Raw genomic sequence first — 24,013 nt, 5'->3', positions numbered from 1 at the left:
AAACAAAATTGATTTGTGTTGTAAATCTTTTCCAACATTTCAGTATTTAAATACTAGAGATTGCCACAATTTTTGTTTCATTCATGTTCAGAAGTTTATATCTACAATGATTTAAGAGATGAAACCCATTTCATGACCTCAAGACACTTAAAGCTTTTAAAAAGGCTAATTCACAACATTGGAGGCACATCATGGAAAAATTATAAATTTTAAGAATTATGGTCCAGCAAACTATTCTAAGAATTTGTGGAAGGACATTCAAAAAACTTGACCCATCTTATTCAGTTTTCCAGGCAGAAAGTCAGTAACCAAAGCCTTGACTGCTAGAGTTTATCAGTAGTCATTGTTTGACAAGCTTTATTGTTAATTCTTAACCAACATTGCTAAGGAGGTGATTATAAAACAGCTGTATAATCCTGCAGACAAAGGCTTGCAAAATAAAGCTAAGACACGGTTAAGTTACCAAACACAACAACTCTCCAGGTTGGAGAGCGAAACCACCTGAGACCACAACACCCAGAGATGTAAAGGTGATGGTCTTTATTTTGAGGCTTCGGTTATCTCATCAGCTAAACGGCTTCTGTGTGCTCACTGGCTGTGAGCATCAGTCAAACGGGTTGAAATACAAGCAAAGACACGGCGGTGGTGGATCTCTGAAATGCTAAAGGAGAAACCGGACAGTAACATCTGGAGAAAAAGCAGATGAAAAGACAGAGCTTTAACTTTATATGCCCATCTTAATCATCTTTCCAAGTGAAACTTATTTTGAATTTCTCTCAGATTCTCAGATCTTATGGCACAATATACTTACTAGCACAATATATGTCTTTTTATTCCCCTTTTAGACGGATATAGTGCTACATAAAGCAAGCGATTTATGGCCATTGCATAGGGGTCACTTTGGTGAGGTCACCTCTGTAACTAGAAAGCCACGTCTCTGAGGCTGTTTGACTTGACAAATGGGTTGCATGGTGACTGAGATGGAGTCTGTGGTGATGCTGTGTGTACAGATTGGCCTGTCTGAGGGTGAAGGAAGGCCTGTCAGCAAGAGGATGCAACGCTGCACTACTGTCCATCAACCTCTGTGTCATCAGGATCAGCTCTGCAAGGCATTAACATAAACAAAAAATATTAGCATTTAGCTGCCCCCCACTAGTGAATTAGCATTAGCTTTGTCCCTATAATAACCATTTTACCTATTTTTTTATTAACTATGTTTAGCACACTGAATGGAGGAAGTCAATGTAAGACAACATGCTAGTGATACCCCACATGCCACTGAATGCATTTAGGCCAGTGGTCCCCAAACTACGGCCCGCGGGCCGGATCCGGCCCGCCTCCACATTTGGTCCGGGCCCCTGAACAATACCAGAGAGCATTCAGATTTTTTTTAATATATTGTATTTTCCGGTTTATATGTGGATTTTTCTTCAACCACCAGGGGGCTCTTTAGCAGGAAGAGTGTCCTGTAAACTGTGGGTGTTTTGTTTTGCATGGCGCATTGCTGCCATCTGTTGGACTTTTAGGGAACTGCTTGACTTTTATGTTATTTAATCAGTACGGTTGTTTGCTAGCGGTAGAGCAGATGAACACACGTGTTCATCTGGCCCCCACCAGAGAAGGGAAAAGTTATGTGGCCCTCACGGGAAAAAGTTTGGGGACCCCTGATTTAGGCTAACATTAGCATTTTGGCTAATTTTAGCTTATACACTAATTTTAACATACTGAATGGAGTAAGTCCAGGTTACTCAACATACTTGTGACTCTCCACATGCTACTGAGTACAATGTAGCTTATTCTAGCATTGATGCTAACTTTTAGCATCAGAACTCTGGGTTCCAATCGACGGGCACACTTTGGCAGCCCCCCTTAAATTTCCTCAGAAATGTTCTAGTTCGCCTCTCTGATACATGCTCTTCTTGTTTGGGTTGCCAGGTTAGGTGGCTGTCAGTTCCTTGTAAGTTGTGCCAGACTCTTTTCGGGTCATTAATAAGCAGTGCTTCTGGAAATGTTCACATTTCTTCCTGATCCTTGCTGCTGCGTCCCTTGATCCTCCAGATGCTGTTTATTCACCAGAGTTCAAACCTATGCGACCAACAAAGAACTGAGGCGGTGGACAAATATTGTATTGTTTTTGAAAATGATTTGTTGCAATGGATTGTGTTCAAATGTGTATTAATATGAAGGGGGCTGAATACATTTGCAAACCCAACATTGAATTTTTTTGTTTGTATAGAAAAAATATTTCTTTCTATTCCTTTTATTTTCCAGTGATGTACTACATTTGTTGGTCTATGCCCACTTCAGATCAATTGAAGTTTGTGAATGTAACATAAACAAATTGCAGAAGAGTGTTTTGCAAGGCCCAGTTTATCCTGCGTTGCTGTTTTTCAGCCTTAGATATTTTCATGCTCTGCATCTTCTGTCTTTGTTTTCCCAGCCATTCATGAGTTCATTCTTTCCTCCCCCACAGTTCTCCTTATGCACACCTCTGGTCAGGACCGATAGTTACAAAACACTCTTTCAAACATTTCCAAATGTGCTGCAGGCTAAAGCAGCAACCCTTTAAGATAGTCAGCTTATGTCTCAGCTCTGGGAATCCTTGCAGCCCTCAACTGTGCAGCTCGCTTTGCATATCAGACTTCTGGTGTCTGTGGCTTGGACAGTCAGAAACCGTGGAAACCTTACGCTGCAAATGAACGTCTGCCAAGAAGCGGGTTAAATCGATTCTCTGACAATTTGCAGTTCTCGCCACCAGGGGGCAGGAAGCCCCACTTGGGCGGTTCCTAAAGTCGCCACCAGGGAGCAGAAGTGATCTTCCCACAAAGCGCTGCGAAATCCGAGACTGGCTCCATTTGCTGAAGACATTTAATCTGAAATATAGGTTGTAAGTTTATTACCAGCGAGTGAATGGAGCTGGAATGGAATAGCCATTTTACAAAGCCATATCAAAAAAACCCATCTCTGAGGCAGCGGGAAATTACATGAAAATATTACCATTATACAAATGGAAACTGTGATTGAATAATGTGCTGGAGAAGATAAATGAAAAGCACTTTGTTGGAAAACGTGCTGCTAAATAGGTTTTTAATTTCAGTGGTGGGATAAAAGAAGCAGAGTTTTTACCCCATTTCACTGCCAATTGATTAGTGGTTCCACACCTGCAGGTAGAGAGGGGCCTTATCGTCTCATTATCAGTTAATTAATATGCATGCACACATGCCAATTATCTTTCCTCTGCCATTTAGCAGAAATAAGACATTGATGTTTTAATGGTGCTGGAATGGATAAGTCTTCTGTTGCTTTGAAGACAAGGCAGGCGCATTGACTGACATAGCTGAGAAATGTGGAGAGACAATTGAATTAAAAGCAACCTGATATAACCTTGATAATTATATTAATACTTCTCAGCAGCTGAGGTATTTTATGCTGTTTTGCAGGTGCTTTAAAGCTCTGATCCACCAGAGTTCTTCATTAACACTCTTGTGAAAGATATAAAAAGGGCAAAGCAATTGGTGGAGTGAATGTGCCTGTATATGAATATATATCCCTTAATGAGAAGCCATTATGGAAACATTTTATTTGAAGGACAAGCAGAATCACATTTTTCCACTGTTCCATGACTATTAAAGGAGCCAAGGCCACAGCAAGTGAAGCAAACCCAAGATGAAAGTTACATTAATCATTATTCAGTTCGCCGTGCTGTGTCCACTGAATTTATGTCCATGAGTCAAAGGACAGTGTTATGTGCCAGTGAAATAGGCAATATTATGGAAGGAAGCTCTATTGACATTTTTCATTTCTGCATAAATGTGGCTGGTTGCACACTGAGCCCAAGGCTGTTGGGTATAATACACACACACAACACACACAACACACACACGCACGCACATATGCTACATATAAATACACAGCTGTGCAGAAGTATTGAGTCATCCTTATTTACTCATGATTTGATTCCAAAAAACTGGATTTTGTTGTGAAACCACAGACATTGACCAAACAGGCTTTTTGAAATATGAGGTGTGATTGAAGTAGGAGTTTCTTTTTCTATTGACTATAACAATCATAAGAGATAACAATTTATTTATAAAGTTATCTGTTGGTGTTTCACTCAACAGATAGTTAACAGATGTTCCAAAACTTAGTCGATCTCTTATTAAAGTCTACAAAGGTGTATCAAAATAATAAATACAAAACATTTAGTTTAGATCTTCTGTGAAGGTATTATTAGTAACAGTGTTGGGTCTTGTCATAACAAAAAAAAAAATCAAATCAACATAAGCTTTTTGAAGAAGTAAATGAATCCTAAATGTGTGAGAGGTTAGCAGCTAGTTAGAGGTAGATCATCTGTTTTAACTTTATCGATCCACCAAATTCACTTCAAATGAAACTTTCAGTTTTCCCTAACCCCATCAAGAGCTTTCAGATTTAGGCATCAGGCATTCAACACTATCCAGGTTGGTTTGTTCATGTGCTTTCCAGGATCTCATATGAAAAGTATCCTAGTAGACACACGATTAGCTGATGAAGTGGACTGATACAGCTTATGTCTTTGCAATTTGTTAGTCTTTTACCACCTCAAATATGAATGTAGTTTTCTAGCAAGCTCATAGTAATGTGACATTTTGCGTCTTGTAAATACATTTGCATGAATTCCATGACCTTACTCACATTACCTAGAGTTAGCAAAAGGCTATTTCATGTCTCCAATGTCACAGTCACAATAACAATATATCAGAAAGAATCAACAACACACTGCATAAATACAAGATCCAAATATAAGAATCAAACAATAATAAAGCAATAGCACTGCAACAAAACAATACAGTAAAATTTAAAGTTATTAATTACATTTGCCTACAGAAAAAGCTACGATCAGTTATGGAAATATTCTTAAAAAAATAAACAAACAAAAGAAAACTAAGGAGAAACTAGAAATGCCCTCAATCTAGAATCTAGATCATGATTTTCTGTGTTATATTGAATGTAAAAAATAATACAGTATTTTTATATTAATACAGTTAGAAAATAAGATGGCCATTCACTATTATGAAGTGCTAACATGAGGATCCAAGGGCAGCTCCTTGTGGAACGCCCCTGGAGAGCTTTGTGGCGGATGGTTCAAGGTTTGGTATGAAAATAATGTATGGTTAATCATACAATTACAATATTTATAAGATTCAATTTTACTCTTCAACATGATAGCGCAGTTACCTTGGTTTAAAATTACACTCCACACATCAAGCAGAAGCATGGCGAATAATAACAAGCACTCTATGGACTGTTCTGAAAATGCTGCCATTGCTCAACAACCTATTTTAAGCTTATATGTGGACAGAACATTCTGTCTACACAGGGAAAAAGCAGAAAAGCGTAATTTAAAAATGCATAAGTCTGTGTAACATTAAAATCAAGGAGCCCCATTTCTTCTTCATGTGAAGCGTCAAAGAGGACATGACAGAGCCAAACAAGATGCAAAATAAAACATGAGAATAGCAAAAAAAAAAAGAAAGAAAGGAAAAGTAAAGACAAAATCTCTTTGTGGCTTAATCGTCTCACTCAGCAACGGAACATTATTTGATACACATACTGGGGCTGCCACAAATATTCACAAATAGCAGCCCTGTTTTCTACCAGTCTGTCTTTAAAAGCACATTCTTCATGGAGAATCTTGTGAATATATGATCAGAGGGACGACAGCTCTGGTCTTTAATCTTACACTGGCCTTGAAGAATGTCACAGATCCCAGCAAACTGACCGGCTGCCTCCTCTCCATCCACACAGCAGAGAGTCTTTTTCACGCTGTGGTGCATCACTTTCTGTGGATGTTATGATGAGCAACAGTCACTTTATGCTGCAGTTTAGACAAGAGGCCATGACTCAACTAAAATAAACTTCCATCTCATCTCAGATAGACTTTGAACCATTTAGTGTTCCATTTTGTAAACAAATAAAAAGAAACAGCTGTAGCTCCATCAATCACTTAACTGCTTCAAATTTGTTTTGAGTTTTGAAGACTGTTTTTTTTTTTAGGCTGGTCACCATAAATACATCATTTATCATGTATGTTTGGCAGCAGACAGAAGAAAGAAGAAAGAGTTGTCACAATACATAAATAAATCTGTTCTGTTAGGTTGGTATTAAAGTTCAAGAAATACAAACTTTCCCAGCTGAACCATTTCTTTTGAATCTCAGCTTAAATGAAGACAGTTTTCCAGTTCAGTCTCTCTATCTGTGTGTGTCTGGGAAAATATGAAGGTCAGTTAAACATACTGAAGGTCGGCATCTTTAAGCAGCCATGACGTAAGTTGTTGTCTACACAACTTACAGGATTCATACATCTATATCACCTAATCCCCCATTCCTCCCAAAACAATTAATACATTTTATTACATGTTCATGATGCCTGGTAACCCATGGGGTCTGCTTAGGCCTGCGGAGCATTCTTGCACTTCTGTTGTTTGCACCAAAGTTACTAAAATATGTTTGTGCAAACAGCCATCTTTAATATTTTAAATTGAACTGGTCATGTGACCAGCTCAAGCTTTCTTAAAATGCTCCAGCAGCCTTTGTCTTATTTCTTGTCGTGTCGTTCCCCTCTCTCCCCCTCTCTCCCCCTCTCTGTGTTCAGTGGGTTGTGGTCAATGACAACAAACAGCTCGATAAATGCTTTTTTCATTCAAATGGACTAAATGCTTCATAAGACTGAGCATACATGTGATGCTAACAGAAGACCACATTTCAAATGAATTGTAAATGCATTTGTTCATCTTGAACATGTTTTCCCCTGTTTGTGAATTCCTGACAAAAAACATATAAGGAAAGATTGGTAACACTTTATTTGAAGGGGTGTGCATAAGACTGACATGACACTGTCATAAACATGACATAACATCTGTCATGAACATCAAGACGTCTTTATGAATGATTATGACAGTTGTCATGAAGCGTCATTTGGTAAATAATGACACTTTTAATGCAAAGTTGCTCTAAAAGTTGCATTAAAAGTCCATTAAAAGTGCCAACTTTGCATGATTTTGTAAATTATGATAATTTAATGCAAAGTTGGCATTTTTAATAGACTTTTAATGCAACTTGTAGAGCACCTTTGCATTAAAAGTGTCATTATTTACCAAATGACACTTCATGACAACAGTCATAAACATTCATAAAGACGTCTTTATGTTCATGACAGGTGTTATGTTTATGACAGTGTCATGTCAGTCTTATGCACACCCCTTCAAATAAAGTGTTACCAAAAGATTTCCAGCAATGATAGAGTTTATTGTGTGCCATTAATGGTTTCTGAGAACTTAAAGTTACTTTTTTGTTCATTTTTTCCCCCCTTTTCATAGCTTTGATTGCTCCTGTGGTAGCTACTTAATAAAACACATGTGAGGGTAATGTAAGGTAATCTTCATCAACAGCGGAGGAAATTCCCCGGAGTAGAACGGATCTCATGAGCCATCTCATCCAAATGCTCTCAAAGTGCTTCACTAAAAGTAAACCACAAACAAATGTTGGGGATAAAATAGCTTACCATGTTTTTTCTTTTTTTTGTATTTTGTCAAATGTCATAGCAATGAAAAGTCTGTAGGACACTACAAATAGATTATGAAGGAGTGGAAAACCCTATAAAGTCCTGAAGGCAAATAAGATTTAACTGAAGATAAAGGTCAGGGCTCCGGAGGAGAGATAGGGAGAGGCATGAGGACAGGGATGACTTGATTAACCTGGATAGGCGCACAAAGAGACATGTCCTTTTGCAAAAGGGTTAGAAAATAAATACCATACTTTCATAACAGAAACACAAGTGTCATCTGTAAAATCTACAGAAATTGCTAAACAGGATTGCTTTGTGCGTAATCCAAATCAGATTCTACAAACCACATCTTAACAAACCCATTCCGTGAATTGCTCTTCAAATTATTAAATGTTGCTACAATAAATCATGTGAATCAATGTTTAGATGTTTTCAATTTTGGTTATTTTCTGAAGTTATAATTGCTCCTTCTATGATCCAGCTATGAATAATAGGAGGTTTATGATGAATCTTTCTACGATTATAATCTTTGAAAAAACATTTTCGGTGAATAATCATACAGAGTCCTTTTTGTGATTTAATTTTATGAAAGAGTTTCTAAACATCCTTTTCATTTCTCTCAGCATGTTTCTGGTTCTGCTCACTCTCTGAACCACGCTTCAGACGCAGTCTTCAATTATGGATTTATCTTTTCAAGATACACGACGATGTCTTCAGGGATAAAAAGTCCCTTTAAGTTTGAATTTTCTCAGGTTTGTGTTTTTTTTTCTAAGTGCAGTTTTTCTGCTAATACTGTTATTGTAAAGTTTTTGTTTCGTTTTACTTTCAGTTCCTCCTCTTTTGACGATACATTCCCTGCTTGAATACTGAATTGCTATTCTCAGTAATGTTATCCAGTATTGTGTCATGGTTCTGTCGATTTTATTTAAATTTGCTTCTAAATCACAAATGCACATTAATGGAAAATCTTTAGATTCTGGTGGTCTGGTTGCTACTGTAGTTACAGGCAACTGCACTAAAGCAAAAAAAAAAAAAAATAATAAATGAATAAATAAAAAACTTGGAATCCGTCTACACGGCAACATGTACAAATATGCAGTCCGGATTTGTGCATGTTCTGTTCATGTACTGTAACAGCTTTCAAAGAAAATGGGGAAAAATAAGAAATTGTACTCTAAATGTCATTCATTCAGCTTGGATGTCGAGGTGACCTTCAGCAGAATCGGCTTCGCCATTGTAAACGGGGAGGAGAGTGCCTCGTAAAATATCAAATTTGATAAGAAAAAGAAAAATGTCTGTGTGAAAGCAAATGTGTGATGGAGGCCACTGTATGAGCAGCGTGTCAGATGCGACTGCGTTATCTAGACAGATTGGACGCTATTGTGTGTGATACAGTTTGTGTTGTTGCTTTGTTTTGGTCCTCAGATAACCTCTGCGGATGCGAGATAAACCGTGGAACACATTAAATTTGTTTCTTTTAGGTGGGTGGGATATTTTAGCCACATGTGAAAAAGAAAACACTTACTTCCAAATCTAAGTGATAATAAAGTAAAATAGAGGGTAGGATGTGTTTTAAAATTTGACAAATGTTGCCAGAAATCACCTTTCCCTGTTTGTTGTGGTGCGAGTAACACGTTTACAGGAAGCTCTCATGTTACTTTTAAGATTTAAGAGGCATGTCCTTTCAGAAAGACAGCAATTGTATGGGTAGAAATCAACCTGACAAAACACCTTTCATTTTGAGGAAAGCTTGCATGTTTTTTATGTCTCTGTGGGAGACGCCAACTCACGAGTGGAGCGCTTCCAGAAAACTGAAACGTACAAGTTGAATCATCCCACCGTCCTCCACCTGCTTCACCTCCATCAATCTCAGTCTTTCAATGTTACCTAGAAGGTAATTCAGAAACTCCCTGTTTTTGTTTTGTGCTGTAGTAAACACACTTCCTCACTAATTAGTTACAACGAGTTTGATTAAATAAGCACATCTGAGCTGGTTACAAAGTAAAGACATGCGGTCACCAGGTCCTTCACCCTTAACATTTAATTAAACAATAAATTAACATCATGACAACTTACCTAAGTTACAACTTACACATGGAAACTGGGATACACACGCTGACAAACAGGTGTAAACATGGGGTTTTATGCTGAACATCCATTTTAACAGGCAACTTTACATTTCTCGCCTCCTGTTTAAAAGCATTTAACATTGTTGGCTCTCAGAATTTAAGTTTCGAGATAGTTGGAGGAACTTTCAATTCAAAATCCAACATGGCTGCTGCCTCACATTTAAAAAGTTATCTTGCTGGAGGATTAAGATTGTTTCACGAGGAGATGCACTGATATGTACCGTAATCAAATTTCAAAGCAATGTATTATTCACAAACGGAAATAAATATTGTACGTTTTTTTTATTTATCAGAATTTGTTATGGTGATGGCTGTGGGCAGTAAGGGGATCTAGAGCCAAAATCAGATCCAGAGCTAAAATATAAACCCCAGAACAGAAAAAGTCAATTTTATTGTGTTTTTTTTAGCTTTTGTATGAATACATCTATAACGAACAAACCTAAAGTTCCTCTAGATTAGAAGAACAGTCTGCTCTGTCCCTTCCTGTGGACGGCTTCACTGCTTTGCCTCCAGTCCAGTCGGTGACAACCATTGTGCTCCTACTCTTTACCTGTAATGTTTGACATATTTGAATTTCTTCTGAAATGTAACAATCATCCTCTTAAACATTACCCTGAAGCTGTTTGTGTATTCCTTGTTCTGCCTGACAAGCAGCTACCGATACAGCACGCTGACATTGGTTTGCTCATGCAGAAACAGCTTGCACAAATTTTTTTTTTTAGGATATTAGATTAACACACAAGACATAAACGCAGCAGACATTTCACATTTTTTTTTGTAGAAAGGAAAGTAACTGAATGTATGTGTTCCTGCTTTTTTTTCTTTCTTTTGAATGCTCAGTTTGTGTCATTACTGGAAACAAACCCATTAGGACAAGAGAGGCTTATTATCACAATAATTTCCCCCAACAGTTTGCTGGAGCCTTTTGTGTTCACCATGACAACAGGCCTAATACCCTGAGCATCACTAAACCATCTGCTGAAGGCTTTCTGTATGCACATCAAATAACACTAATAGTCTGCTAATAGCATTATTGCCTGCTGTGTCATCATGACACAGTTCTGAATGCCTCAGGGGAAGAGAGAGAGAGAGAGAGAAAGAAGCAGTTCTGTTGTTCTAAAGGAAGAACTCTCATGGTTAAAATATCAAGATGATCTATCATTTATTGTCTCCATGGGTTTCTAGATTCGCTTGTTTAAGTTTGATCATTGTGGCATTAGCTAAAACGGGGGGAAAGCAGGGGGGTAAAACCCCCCCCCCCCCTTCTTATTCGCTGTTATGTTTGTTTGTCTTCAGATTGTTAATAACAAGCTCTTCTCACTCCATGATTAGGCCATGAGGAATGTGACCTCAGCTCTGGGAAAAATAATTAGGACGGGCGACTCGAGCGCACAGAGAAACCCTCTTGTTTCTCACAGCGGTGACGCTGCACAAAGACGTTGCTGTTCTCTGTGTTTGCACCACCTTCATCTAAATGCCCAGGCTTTGGTCAAGCAATGTGCAATCTCTAAAGAGGGTTCGAGATGTACAGTAGCAATGAATTAGTAATAGATACAGAAGGCTGCAGAAATCGTGACGCTCTGAGTTGCTATTTTTGGTGCCAATACGAACTGATAAAAATTATAAAACTCGGGCTAAAGAAAGAGAGAAAATCCAAAAATCCACAGGAGGAATTATTACTTTGCACATTACTTTGAAAGATCAACTGCTTGTTAGATTCTTTTGACAAAATATCTATATAAATATTGTCACACTGCAAGACTGTTAAGCTAGATATTAAGTTTAACACAAGAAATGTCAAGTTCTAATAAAAATATATTAAATATGCTAAAGACTAAATGCATTTCATGTTATGTTGGCATTTAAAGTCAAAGTTAAATTTTAAAATTTATATATTATATCACAACTGATACAGACATTTTCAAGATAGTTTTCTATAAAACATTTGATGATATTTTGGTAATTATTTGCTGAAAGACTCAATTAAAAATGTATTAATGAAAATAAAATTAACATTTTGGACGTTTGAACAAAACTAGCATTTGACACCTAATACTTGCATCCAGCAAAGAGCAAAATACAAGCACAGAGATGGAGATAACAGGTTGTTGAATAAAGTAACAAATTTCTTAAAAAAATAAATAACAGGCATATTAAAACTCATTTTGCATTTTAGAATTGCAGAATTTCACATTTGAATTTTTAGTACCCAGTTTTAAAGGTTACTTGCACACAAATATGTATACTGCTTACTATTTAACCCTGTCATATAATACTAACTGCCTGAGCAGTGTCTCATTAAGGGAGATTGTTTAAATCAAATTTCCCTGAGGAACCAGCTATTACTAGAACATGTTCTACAAAATGATGCCTGGACAGGTGAACAGCTTTCTGAGCATGCACAAACAGGGACATGATGATAAGCATTTAAAAGCAGCTCCACTGATGATCGCTAATTTGATCCTCGCTGTCATTTCATAATGAGATGTACAGCTCTTTCCGTTTGCATCAGTGCCAAATGAATCTAAATGGTCACATGGAAGCTACACTACGTTAGTCTTTTAATTAGCTGGAAAGCCTTTAGAAAAACAACTTTCATTTTCTATTCTTCAGGCTCTGCATGTGAACTGCTACAGGATGGTGTAGCTGCCAAAGTCATCAAAGCTTCTCAGTGTCTGATACGCTGATGGGGGTTTACTGTAGTGTGTGTGTGTGTGTGTAGGTGTGTGTGTGTGCGTGTGTGTGCGTGTGTGTGCGTGTGTGCGTGTGTGTGTGTGTGTGTACTTTTGAATTTAAGTACATTTTAAATGCTTTACATTACATATAATAGTTGTTTTTTACTATAACAAATTACAAGTTTTAGTTTCCAATTATGTGGTGCTGTTTGATTAATGATTTCAGCTTTTTTTTAATTATTGCAATCAGTCTTTTAAGAGATTATTTTTCTTTTACCACAAAAATAAATAAATAGGAAAATATAAAATATGATATTATTATTATTATTATTTTTTTTTTGTCAGAAATACACCAATTAGCTGTGCTTGCCTATTGAAAACAATTGCTTCTTTAAAAAACTCCATGCTAGGTCATTTCTTCAAACGAGGTGCTAATATTTCCAGCTTTGAACCTAATTATCGTGGTAAATATAATCCACATACACTGACCCTTGTTCATGTATGTACATCTACTGAACTGAAGAGTCTGTTAGAGTTTACCAAACAGGAAAGTTATGCAATACCATTGACTGCAACAAGAAACCGAGGGGCCTTTATTTTTAAGTGGAAGTACCAGGATGTACATCAGTTAGCTTCCAAAACCTGGACTATAATTGCCAAGGACAGATTTTGGGAACAAGGAGAGCGCTGATGCAGAGCATCTGGGGATTTTTGTTACCGTCTGTTAGTGTTGTCTCGCAAATTTGTGTTTCTCTAAAAGAACCGACCTACCCCTGTCTGGAAGTGATAGCAACAACATGAGTTGTGGTAAGAGGGCAGCTATGTGCCTGAGGAACAGACAGGGCTCAGCAAACAAACAGGACATGAACCAACCTGCTGACATATTTACAGTAAGTACAACAGTGGAGTTTCCCTAAACTGTCCTAAATGTGAGATCCAAACTGGAACAAGGCTCCATTGTCTGAGGGAATGCAGCGTCACTCAGATTCTCTTGAGGACAGTATGTGTAAACATCAGTAAAGCAATAAGTAAACCAGTTGATCATCCACATCTAAACTAGCTTGGAAGTGTTGCTGACTCTTTATCACAGCAGGAAGACGTTATTCCAACACTTTTAATGGTGCCAAGGAAGAACATTTGTTAAAGTGGGTTTGAAATGAGCCTCCCTCTATCGCAATATGAAAGTCTACAAGACGTCTTTGTTTCTATAAAACTAGGACATTACTGATGAAAGGACAGATATTTTCAGCAAAAATGGAAGAAACTCTTTGAGAACTGTAACTAGGATATTGTGCACATGATTGAATAGCTTGGCTGATCCATATGGAAAGAAACTTTCTTTCTTTATTCCATTTTGTGTGTTGCTGTTTTGTGCGCCTGTGTATTGTCTTTAAGTGACCAATACGTGGGATTTATATCACAAACGGTGTTCAGTGTGTGACATAAATAAATATCAGACATGTTGCAAATGCAAAAAACAAAAACTAATCAAAACATAATCCATAGAAAATGTCTTTATGTAGCTGCTTGATCATTTGAATTAGAACAATCCATTTTAAACATGTCATCTGTAGGATCACCAAAGTTATAAAAACAAATAATGCTCTACACATTTGAAGCAGTGGTACCAAACAACAAAGGAAATGGGTGCGAACTTCTAAATTTGAAGGAAGAAATAGATCATTCTGTCAAAGTATCTTTCTCATTATATTTTACATTTATATCAAAAATAGAAATAGTTTTGCTTATTGTAACTGACCAAAAACATGAAATATCTTTGTATCACCTTATCCACAAAAACCATCCCTCAGAATGAAGTGTTGCGATTGTATTGTGTGACCAAAAATACCCAATATATTATAGCGCATGCGGCGAGATCGGAGCATTAAACAGCAATAAGGTTGAATGCAGTGCCTCTCAAAAAATGCTTTGTCTACAGACAGCCACAGCTATATGTCTGGGTGAGAGTCTGTGTATGCTGTGTATGCATGTGTATATGCAGCATCTGTTCATTTTTGGTTGAGTGGAACAGTGTGTGTTGGCGCTCAGGTGCAGCTGCTCTTGTCTCCTGTTGCTGTGATCTCTGAGCTGAGAGGCATTATTAGCAGCCTGCAGCTCCGTAGCCTTTTCCACCCTAATTACATCCCCGTCATTAAAATGCTAATTCGTACTGTTAAAGGGGCAATTAAAAGGGTAATTAAAAAAGCTTTGTTCCACCAGTCTACCTGCTTGAACGCTCTGTCCGCTGCTGGGTCTCTTTTGATCTTTACTCTTTTTATAATGCCTGAGGCCTAACCCCCTTATCCAGGTTCAACTGGGTGTCTGTTGGCTACTAGTCAAGCAGTTTTAGGGGCTAAAAGGTCACAGTGTGAAACATGGAAGCATATCGACTACTGTCACTAAAATTATAAGGCATGTCCATGGAGATCATAAATAATGTTAGTCATCTGTGATGAGTATTATGTACAAAACTAATTACTTTCAATCTTTATATGAATATTTACTTTTTATAGGTGGTAAATTCTGCAAAGTGTTTCAGGCTGCAGTCTGTTTGCTTAAAAAAAACAATCTTCCCTTTTCATTCTTATTTTATGAACACTTGATTTTCCTCTATGGTTTATAACACTGTAAACCATTTCTGATTATCATTAGCCATAAATTTACTACATGCCAAAATGCTCATAAACATGAAGACAAATTCTAAAATGTTATTCACTTTATGATGTTAAGGGAAGATATTTTACTATCATACACCAACATCTACAGCTTGAGATGTTAAGAGTCTCAAAATCTTTGCAAACATACCTCATTATGCTAACTTACATCCAGTTGTGTCATAATGAATGTCTGCTGAAGTAAGATGAAAGCAAGATCTGCTAAGCATGCAGATAAACAATGTGAGTTTCAAAAGCAACATAAGTGCCTGTACAGCTTATTTTTTGTCAGCATTACAAGTAAAATCATGAAAGAGAAGTCAGAACTGCACCATTTCACTAAAATATACTGTCAGTTACTTTGTGTCCCAAAAGAAAAGGCTCCACATATTTTTGGCTCATGTTACTGACACACTTCATCTCAGCTATAAATAATCTGTCATTATGACTGGAGGCATCACTTCTCGACTCCTTTGTGTCATTGGGCAATTGCAAATCTCCGCTCAAGAGGTGTTTCTCTAGGCTCCTGTCTAGTGCTCCTTTTATTTATTATTGATATGCAACACCTGGGTCAGATTATAGAGGATTGAGATAAGTTTGCTGGTTTCATGGAATAGTTCAGGATTTCCAGAGGAAACTGAGATTTTACTTCTCTGCCTGTGAGGGACACAACTGCATGCAGCAAACACCAAAATCAGTTCAGATAAAATCAGATTACATTGTAATTTTAAGCCTTTTACATGTTGTCTGACTGCCCTGGTGGGTTTTCATCTGATTTCAAACACGGTTGGACTTTGTATGTTTATGTGTAATAAAACATCTCTGTGTAGAAACAGCCAGTGTTAATGAAAGTTAGCACAGATGGAACCTTCTAAAAATGAGAAATGATGGATTGGCTCCAGCTTGCCAGAGCTGCCGGCCCTATTTGGTTTCAGGCCCAGTGAAGTGTCAGTGGTTTAATTTTATAGTGCGTAGTTTTCTCTGATTTCCCCCCGGAACAGAGAGCTGCTGGAGGATCGGAACATCTGCCGCCACTCAGAAATAGATACATATAAAAACCATCTTTTCCCTATCCATGCTAGCTGCAGCCGAGTTAAAAGAGAGCCAAGCACACATTAGAATAGCTGCCTGTTTTCTCTGTCTCTTCTTGGCTCCTGGGGACTGGCAGACAGAAACATATTAAATCATCCTGCGTCGTTGCAGCTATTGTGGCATTTCGAATATGAGCCCCAGAGCAGTCCTGGTTAAAGGAATCAAAGATCGAGAAGTGTACTTGATCGCCGTCACTACTGACTCCATGATAAGCGGCTTTTCTCTCTCTTTTAAATCGAATTGTTGTTCTTGGGTCATTTGGCTTAAACTAAAAAAAATAAAAAAAAAAAAACTTACAGCATGTCAGTGCAGATTTTTCCCAGTTTAAAAGAAATGCATAAATAGCATTCAAAATAATTGCACATTTATAGTAAAACACAAGTCTATTATTTTTTGAGAAATGTAATATATTGTAGTCAGCAGTAAAACGATCTAAGCTGTATTTCAAATTTATCTCATTTAGGCTATTGGAGTTTCCAGTTTGCAAAAATATCGTTTTACCGTAAAATACATTTTGAACGACAGTATCAATCAAGACTAGAATAAATCTTCCTAAATGAAAACAACAAGCACAATTATAATCCAGCTACAGTATCTGACAAAATGTAATTTTATAAAACACAGTTCAAACCTAAAATACCTCCTCTGTTTTGATTGCCCAGATACCTTTAATCGTGTATTTTCTGCTGCTGCGCTGCTCGGTTGCATCATGATTGCATGTCTTGATAGCAGAGTTTGCTTCTCTATTTGTTATTTATCTGCTGTGTGTTTTTCCTCGGAGCTTTTCTCTCCACACTTGAATTGGAAGTCATTTTCACTGTCATGTCTCCTCACATTTTATAGCAAATCAGACAGCAGATCCTGCAGGTCATTATGTGGGAACGGAGCAATAGTCTGTGAAATGTAATTTATACAGACAGGAGGAAAACAAACAATGACCATCACAAAGAAAACAGAATAAAAATGAAGGGTTATTATGTAAAGACTGGCTTTTTTTTTAGAGTAGTGAATGCTGATCTGACCTCAGGGGGTGAGCAAAACACAGGTTGTAATAATTCTATTTTATCGTGTTTTTGTGTTCTCAATGATGAGTGAAATTGCAAGATATAGCCAATATTCATTTAAAGTGTGTTTGTAATGCTGGAGTACATACACTCTGACCCCTTGGGTTTGACCTTTCAGCTACAAGAACTCACTTTTTCCCCAGTGTTTGACCCCACAGGGCAGGGTTTAACAGGAACTGCCTCCAAACTATGTGAGTGGAGGGGCAAGTCTGCATTTCTTACCTCAACCCTTATTAACTACATGTGACATCAACTTGTTTATACCAACATCGCCACTTTCATGACAATACTGGTTGAAGAATGATGCTGCATCCCACAGCAGTGTGTGACCAAGCTGCTGACCGTTGTGAGCAGACTGTTGGCCACATGAATGAATTGTTAAACTGCCAAAGTATTTTGTTTCTCCAGATTTTATCATCAAATCTAATAAACAACACCAAACGTTTGCATCAGCAGAGAGGATTTGGCAAGTTTATCACTGTTTGAATCTGCAGGTCGATCAACAAATACATTTTCCTTAAAATGTGATGTGAATTACAAATTTTCTATCAAAACCAAACTAAAAGATTGGGACTTCAACATGGCTTGAGCTTTGCATGCCTTGACTTTGGACTCGACTTTGAACTTTCATGCCTTCATTTGGAATTTAGACTTGGGAATTAAAACTTGACTTACTTGTGACTTGCAAAATAATGACTTGGTCTCACCTCTTGTAAGTATGCTAGTAGCTTTAGATGGACACTGATAGACGGGAGAAAAAGAGAAGCAAAATCAATTTAGAGCAGAGATTTGAGGCTTCGAATTTCAGATCATTTTGGCTGCTCGATATCTGTAGGGCAGCGCAGTTAAATCCTTATGGGTGAAACAAGGACAGGTAATTTGGAGAAAAGTTAAACTTATATGATCCTTGCAGCATTTGTCAGAATTATGTGGACTTTTTTGGAAACACAGTTTTTTGGAAAGAAAAGAAAGCCAGTCCCCGTGCACATAAAAGTAACAATGCTGATTAAAACATGAGTAGAAACTAATGCGATCAAGTTGTTTCATATGATTTCTTTTACTACATTTTTGTTACTAGCAATTTATCTTGACTATCATGAACTACAAACAAATGGTGCATTCCACAGATGGCTCATAAATCCCAGGTTTGGGTGCCGTTTTCATAGGTCTCTAAGCTGCTGCTCCTATACATCATTTGGTCTGACTTTTTTCTTGTCAGCAGATTAATAGTCATATAAAAGCTCTAATAATATTCTTACATTTGAACTACAGACTACTACTGCTACTTTTATCTCAAGTGATCACTGTGGTATGGATTATGGATTATGGTGTTCAGAGTTGTAAATGTGACAATTCTTTTAGCAGCGTTCTTGGGGGTCCATGCTCATCATTTCCCTTCAATTACTGTTTGCCACAAGCCTGAACATAACTGAAAATAAAAGGTTCTAAATACAATAAGATAAACCCTCTGCGTTTGAATTCCCATTCATTAAAACAGAGGAAGCGTGTTTATATTTTCCCACAATGTGGCTGCCTCTGGGAAATGTTTGCATGAATTCAACTCCAATCTCTCACCATCTAGTTGTTTTCTTTTCTGTCAGTGTGCTTTTAGTTATCTTTCTATCTCCATTTAAGCATATCCATATGTTTGTTATTCTTATCAATTGAATCTATTTTCATTTTTGTGTTTGTTGTTTGGCTTGCTACACAGCTGGACCTCTTGTTTATCTGTGATTTAGCCAAATGCTGTGCTCTTTGGAGCCACAAGGTTCACAGGAAGAGGATGCCAGACATGTTAGTGCTCCACTTTTTGTTGGCTCCCGGTTACAGACAAGTGTAATTCGGACCAAACAGGTTTATGCTCGTTGAAAACACAGTTTCTATTTGAGCTTCAGAGATGCTTTTGCAAATGTCAGATTGGTCATGATGTGGACTGGGAGAGCAAAAGACAAAACAAATAAACAGCTGTTTCCAATTATGGTTTTACTAGGCACTGAAATGACTTTAATTACAGGATCAGAGATGTGTAACTGCACACAGCTTTGGGTTGTCGCTCTTCAAGAGGCAGAGGGGAGAGTGCTGCATCAGGCCAGAAGAGCTCAAACAGTAATGTTTGCACATTATAGCAGCAACAGCTTTGGATGTCACACGTTGCATCCGTTGGCCGGAAATCTGCCAAGATGACAAGTCTGACAAGTTTAAGGGCCTCTGCTAAGATCTTTTCCCCCCCAAAAATCTCAACATAAACATAATAATTGTTAGATATTATGGTCAAGAATGAGTTGAAATAGAGACACATTACCACTTTCCTCCAAGATAAGACTGGCTGATTCAAATCCAGACAAAAAGAAAAAGAAAAAACAAAAGCTTATTTCGAATCTTGTGCTCGTTTTTAAAAATTAAAGAAAAAAACACTTAAATTAAAAAAAAAAAAAAAAAAAAGCTTTTCTTTTGGAAAATGCATTTTCACTCTAGTGCTTCATTAGTTGATTTAACCAATACAATTGATAAATCATTTAATTTTACCAATGTCATTTGTAAAGATTTTCATGCATTTATCTTCTAACAGCTGATATTAATATTTTGCTCCTTTGTAACTATTTTAACTGTAAATACTGATATTTTTGTGCTCCAAAACCACATCACAAAATTGATGCTTCAATATTAAAAGTTTTGAAAGACGTACATCCTAACAGTAACAAACTTTGATCTTATTACTACTGGATTGCACCGCTGTGTGTTTATAATAATACATTAGTAAATAACCTGAAAAAGTGGCTGTGGTTGTTTGATTCAATGGTAAAATGTTTCAGGTCAAAATTGTCAGACCAACATTTCTTATTAACTCTTATTGATCTGAGTGAATAAAGAAGTGGGGGTCCCTCAAGGCTCTGTTCTGAGGCCACTTTTACTCAAGCTCAAATTATGATGAATTTCAATATTTTTTACCATAGTCATGCTGATAACACACAGCTATATATTTTTCTGACACCACATGACCAAATGTGTTCATAATAAATAATAACAAGGATTTGAATTTCTTCCAGCTTCGTGTAGAAACCTGACCTTCTTAGGGCCCTCCAGGCTGCTTCCCTGTAACCGCAGCACACACTGTCCCCTTGGATCAGCAATGGGTGTACATTGTGGCTCAGTGTACCTCCAACGGCAGAGTTGCTGGAAGCATATGGTACATGTGACACATGGTTGCACTGACATACCTGACTGTGGCATTCGATTTTTTTTTTTAAACCACAACCCCCATCCTACTCACAGAAACATAAACACACACTCCATTTCTCTAATCCACCAAACAGCAGCCACCATCACAGCCATGGATGACCTCCGATATTCTAAAACTGTATGCACACATGTTCTTACTCTGACCACAAACTCACACCCATGCATCTAGATCTCCAGTTAAATTAATCTGTTTGTTTTTTGTTTTTTTCTGAAGGGACTCAATTTCCCAGCCCCCACTCTTGAAGGAGCAGTGATACCATGGCAACAGCTGTGTTACATCGTCCTAATATGTATTAGATTTGATGGAGTCAAAGTGACACTTTCAGTGTAATTAAAACAAATGTGTTTATATGTTTGTTGTGTACTGCTGATTACAGTGTCAGTGAACAGGGCATGGGTTAGCTCACTATGCCACATAGCTAATGATATTATAAAGTTAGGTTGCTCTGATTGGGTGGAGCTTCGATTTTTCTTTAAGAAAACATCAAAGGTTATGATCCTTTATCTGACATCTATACATTCTGCTAGCATGGAGTCATTTTCTTCAGTGCTGCTGCATCTTCCAGCTGTGTATGTGTCATGACAGCCAAAACAGAAACCAGGTCTACTGTGTAACATCCACTTCTGGCTTAGTTCTCTGTATAAGAATGGGTCTTAGTGTTGATATTTAAATGTTTAAATCTGAACTGTTTCAAGTATTTACAAAGAGATTAATTTTGTAACTTTGGAATAATCCTGTATCTTATGTAAAACATAATTTAAATTTGATCAGAAATTGATAAATAAATAGTACTAAAAGGGTTTTGATGACATTTTGGTAACATTTAATGAAATAAGTATAACAGTATTTACTTTCCTTTTTTATTAGTTCTGTTTATTATGGATACTTTTCTCAGTATTGTTAAATGTTGTTCAGAATAATAGCCAAAATTACATCTTTCTAAATAGTGCCAGAATTGCAGTCTTTCAAATGACAACCTTATTGTAATTATTCATCACCATGTACCATAACGGGTATATCGAGCTTACTAACCAGGTGCTTTTAAATCTCTGGGTAGGGTGCTGGTTTGTTAGGTCTCTATGTGACTGCTCTGTGACATTTCTTCCTGTACACATGATAATTTACCACCTTCATGAGCAGATGTCTGCTACCACTACTTTTCTCTTGAGTGTTCATTGTGTTATACACTGCTGCCAGGAGTTAGCATACCAAACAAAATATCATCGTTTGGTCTGCTAACGATATCGGAAAGCACTCTTTCCTCTATGTTCTCAACTCCCATGTGCTTGTTTTTTTATGCTTTAAGTTTGTTGAGGTATTTCTAGTTTTTACATATGAAAGTGTGCTTAACTTGTGGTACAAACCTGAACAGAATGGAAAAAGAAATTTGGTGAACCACCTTGTTTTTATGTTGGAAAATCAAAAGAACTTCTGATAAGTAAAAATACACAGCTCAAAAAAATAAAGGGAACACTTAAACAACACAATAGAACTCCAAGTAAATCAAACTTCTGTGAAATCAAACTGTCCACTTAGGAAGCAACACTGATTGACAACGGGGACCCTAGTCGGGTCAATCAGTGTTGCTTCCTAAGTGGACAGTTTGATTTCACAGAAGTTTGATTTACTTGGAGTTCTATTGTGTTGTTTAAGTGTTCCCTTTATTTTTTTGAGCAGTATATTAAACATAAATATCAATGGTATCTCTGCACTTTACTTTTGAAGGACCAATTCTTTATTGTTTCTATTTAGTTTGTAGTGAATTCAGGCTACACTCAAGTTACATAAACTTAGCCTAAAAATCCAACAACAAAATCCCGAGGAAGCAGAGTCAACCTACAGTTGAGTGGAGTCCCAATGTCCTCCCAGCGTTGTAAGGTACAAAGTATGTGACTCTGGCAAGGTAACCATCTTTCTTGTCTGTCTGTCTGATTCACTTGTAAAACATAGCTATTCTTTACAGGCTTGTTACTGTCACAGGGTTACTCTTTTATTTATTAGCCTGTCCACCATGAATGGATATGTTTCTGTCTGTGAAGCTCTTGAAGTGAGTCTGGCTCCTGTGTTGCTCCTATCGGGGTTTGACAGGAATGCTAATGCTATCAGACAATCAGTCTTCTGCCTCTGGGTGGACAAGGCCTGTGTGTGTGCGTGTGTGTGTGTGTATGTGTGCGTGCGTGCGTGTGTGTATGTGTGTGCGTGTGTGCGTGTGTGTGTGTACATCCATGAAGCAGGAATGCAATATAGAGACTCTGACAGGTTGCCTCACACAATTTTGACTGTGTCTGCTTTAAAAACAAGAAGAGTAGCACAGGTAATATTTCTGACCAAAAGATTTGGTGCTACACACGCATGTTCAAACTTCTCCACAAATTGAGCTGTCTGAATATTATATTTTGAGTTACACACATCTAGAGACGTGTGGTGACTTGATGTATCTTGGACCACCGAGTTTCTGTGCACTGAACTCTGAGATAAATGATGAAAGGAAGTTAATCTTCAATGGCATGCCATCGCAGCTCATTTCCATAGCAGGCTTTTCCGTTGTACTAGAATCAAATCTGAGCTGGCACAGAGCAGTTGTTTCCATTTGATATGCCCCTCTGCCCAGCGCACCACAACCGCTGGCCTGCTATAAGGATATACTTTTTGATGGCCAGTAAATATCCTGCAGCGATTCAACGCTCTCCTCCTCTGACGGTGTGTGTGGAACCCATTCTGCTTCTGCAGCTGAGTTCATCTCGATTTGGACAGGGAGGCACAGAATGAAAGTTGGGGGTTGGAAGGGGGGGGAGCAGAAAAGAGAAGAGATTTTAGTGCACTCTCTGTTCTCCGCGATAATGAATGCTTTGTCAGGGAGAATCCATCAACGGTCACTGCGAGGGGAGGAAATGTCAGGGAAAGTTATGGTTTGTTGGCTTTTAACCCACGTGGCCCGGCCCCGCAAAGTAATTGAAGTACAGAAAATGTCATGTTGTTGCACTTCATCTATTTGTATTGCTGTCTTGCAGGATAAATAGAAATATGGCCGGAGCAACACAACAAACAACAAACGCAGTGTCAGTTGAGATCTGCAAAGTGTGGGTGGGAGGTTGATGCACTGAACAATGCACCACGCTACAAATACTCAATGCTGCAAAAAAAAAAGAGAAGAGGATCTCAGTTGATTTCTCTTCCATTAGTTGCTTTTTTATGCTCTTGTGACTCTGTCAGAAATAGCTTCTATTCCTGTCAACTTGATATAGTGGAAACTTGAGTGAAAAATCAGGTCTTGATGATTAGAGCACAGTTGAAAGCAGTTGGTGATGTGTGTGATATGGACAGGAAAAAGATGGGTAATTCATGCATGCAATGTGCACACCGTATCCCAACAGTTTCTCTGCGACAAAAGAAGTAGGTTAAAATAAAACATCTTCCTTACTATGAGTCTGGAAATGATATCTTTTCTGGATTTAACAATACATCTTACCACAGATCTTTTACCTGTTATCAAAATAAAATTTGACATCACCTGACTGAATATTTGTTAAAAGAAACAAATATATGATATATAAATTAAGGCAAAAACAATGTTTACAAACACATTATCTAATTTTATTCAACTTTGAACAG

General features: G+C 37.6%; 1 long non-coding RNA gene across 1 annotated transcript in view; it reads right to left on the bottom strand.

Annotated features, from left to right (window-relative positions):
- Positions 1–200: 200 nt before the first annotated feature.
- The window catches only part of LOC145551156 (uncharacterized), a 246,365-nt gene continuing 222,552 nt past the window's right edge, over positions 201–24,013 (bottom strand). Inside the window, exons 3-4 of the long non-coding RNA XR_014086977.1 lie at positions 812–1,102; positions 201–687 (exon numbers count right to left, since the gene is read on the bottom strand). This is a non-coding gene — a long non-coding RNA (uncharacterized LOC145551156). The remainder of the gene's footprint in view (positions 688–811; positions 1,103–24,013) is intronic.

This window comes from Poecilia reticulata, chromosome 3 (genome assembly GCF_904066995.2).
Source record: "Poecilia reticulata chromosome 3, P_reticulata-male-v2, whole genome shotgun sequence".
Lineage (NCBI taxonomy): Eukaryota > Metazoa > Chordata > Actinopteri > Cyprinodontiformes > Poeciliidae > Poecilia > Poecilia reticulata.
This window is presented reverse-complemented; position numbering and strand designations above follow the sequence as displayed.